The sequence below is a fragment of the Charadrius vociferus genome, unplaced genomic scaffold (genome assembly GCF_000708025.1).
Source record: "Charadrius vociferus isolate BGI_N301 unplaced genomic scaffold, ASM70802v2 scaffold549, whole genome shotgun sequence".
NCBI classification, from domain to species: Eukaryota; Metazoa; Chordata; class Aves; order Charadriiformes; family Charadriidae; genus Charadrius; species Charadrius vociferus.
This window is the reverse complement of record NW_009650103.1, coordinates 2,849,734-2,852,389: the sequence shown is the minus strand read 5'-3', so window position 1 is coordinate 2,852,389 and position 2,656 is coordinate 2,849,734.

The following is a 2,656-nucleotide window of genomic DNA, read 5'->3' as shown; positions in this document are numbered from 1 at the left end:
CCCCGGCCGGGCTCCCCGCCACCCCTGGGGGAATTTCTAGGGTAAAACCACAGTTAGAAGAAATTAAACCATCAAGGTGGCACAAAGGACCCGCTCCCCATCTACCGCCGGTGTCGCGGCATCGCCGGCACCGTCCCTCCTCCCGAGCCCCCTCCGCGGGCAGCTCCTGCCGGTGTCACCGCGGCCACAGCGGCGCGGGAAGGTCACCGGCCCGTGGGCCAGCGGGGGGGTTCACCGCGAGCCCCCGGCCAAAGCTGGACCCGCGGGACGCCGAGACGCGGGACCACGGTGCGGGAGAAGGTCATGCAGCCCTTCTGCAAAGCGGCAGCTCTCAGGATGGTGGTGTTAATTGGCGCTAACGAGGAGGAGAGGGGCTGGCTTCTACACTATATGGCAGCTGCAGGTAACTTGTATGCTTACACTCCGTTTTCTTTAAAGGTGCTTGGTATAACTTTAGATATATAATATACATGTAATATTGCTAATAGTCAAGCATAAGAATAAAGGTGCAGACATACCATAAATACTGATGCTTTGATTTTACACTATCAGACCTAGATGAATGCAGTTTCCTATTCACATTATAAAGCAGCCCCAAATTCTATAATTTAAAATAGTGTCGTAAACAAAGAGGAGGAAGGAGTCGGTTATGATCTGATCTTCTTAATCTGTTTTCCTTGGAAAAAATGATCAAAAAATTCTAAGGCACTCAGGAAAGCCGCATACAATCGATGGACTGCTCTGTTCTCACCTTACATTCAATATTTTAAAGGGGTTACTTTTTTTTTCTTTTTTTTTTTTTTTTTTTCGGAAGAATACAATCATTACCATATAACATTTTCAAACGTATCATTAATCCTCCACACACAGGAAACATTAGTGCAAAATGCTTGCCCTCATCTACCAGATAAGGAAAAACCCAACGCCCTTCACATTTTAGAAGTTTGCCTTCCTAATAATAATAATTAATAAAACAAACAAACCCAAATTAAAAAACAAAAATAAAAATAAAAGAAAGGAAAAAAAAAAAGAAAGAAAAAACCCCAAAAATATACAGGAAGTTGTGCTAGGTATAAAAATATATATTTTCACTGTGCAACTTGACTCTCTTCAGACTCTCTGTCCTAAACCATTCAAGTACTTCTGCTGCTGCCCCCCCGCGTGGCCCCGCCGGCCGCGGCCGTCTCTCTGGGCACGGGTTTGGTCCGGAATGACCACCTCCAGCCGGCCCGCTCACCAAACCCCCGCCGGTGCCAAAAAAGGAGGAGGAATCCTTTGCAATATCTTTAAAATATACATATATCTCTGCACACAGACACACACAGAAGGGACGACTTCTCATCTCCGGCGCCCGGATCCGCTCCCGGTTGGCCTCAAACTTTTGGGGAGGCGATGGGGGATTGAGGGGGGGGGGTCCTCACTTTGTGTTGTGTATATGTTGCTGGACAGTAGGACGGACTCTCATTGATATGAGTAAGTGACTCTTCTGCTTATCACCTTTGACTTACATGGAAGTATGACAACTCACGTTGGCTCAATATCCATTCATCAGTGCTCATCTGCACTGTATGTGGACAAAGATTGTTGCTGTTGAAGTACATATTTTCCACCTTCAATTTTTTTGCATAAAATTTTAAATCTGCATTCTGTTCACTGTATCCTAGGCAGACAAATGCTACTGACAGGAGTTTTGTATTGGGTTTGTTTTGTTTTTATTTTTTTTTCCTCAGGGCAAGGCGCAGCGGAGCAGGCGAAGCGCCGGCCAGCTTTGTTACTCCGATGCAAAAAAAAACCTCTTCAAGTATCGAAGAAAACAAAACAAATGGCCAAAAGTTGGGTTACCCTCTCCGCCTTTCCCAATGGAAATACAAAGAAGGAAGAAAACCCTGAGCAAAGCGCCGTCCGGATTCGGGAACCGAAGCAGGAAAGAAAAGCAGCGCGCAGCCGCGGGAGCCTCCCAAAGCGACTCTCGGTGCACCCTGCGCTTGTTCAGAGTCCCAAACTTGTTAAAGAACAAGCTCTAAAGATCATGAAATTTATCACAGTAGAAATAATCATTAAAAAAAGAAAGAAAAAAAGAAAAAAAAAAGCCATACTTGGCTTTCACGTCGCTGACCCCACTCCTCGGGGGCACCCCGGCCTCGGCATCCCCCTGCCCGGCAGCAGCGCCTGGCGCCCGCGCCCAGCGCCCAGCAGGAGCCGCTCCGCGGGAAGGGTCACGGTCCCTTTTGGGGGTTTTTATGGGTATTTCTACCCTCCGCGGGCAGGAGGCAGCGAGCCGGGGGTGAGCCGGTACCCACTGCCCAGCCAGGCTCCGGGGGCACCTGCGGGTCCCATCCTGCGCCCGCACCACCGAGCCCAGCCCAGCCCGGGCCACCAAAGCCAACACAGCCTGGGGACATCAGCTTTCAACAAAAAAACCCAACAAATAACTCGCATCGGGGTTTTCCCCAAAAGGGCCTGTCTGGAGGATGAGCAAGAGGTGAAACGCTTCCTCCTCCTTCCCCAAACCTCTTCACAGAAGGGCAAAAAGCTGTTTTTTTTTTTCATTTTTTAAACATTTTTGCATCCAGTACACTCCAAATTATTAAAAAGCGAGAGCCCGGCTGGCCGGGGCGGAGGGGAGGGGGCGGGGGGTGAGCCCCACACGCTGCCG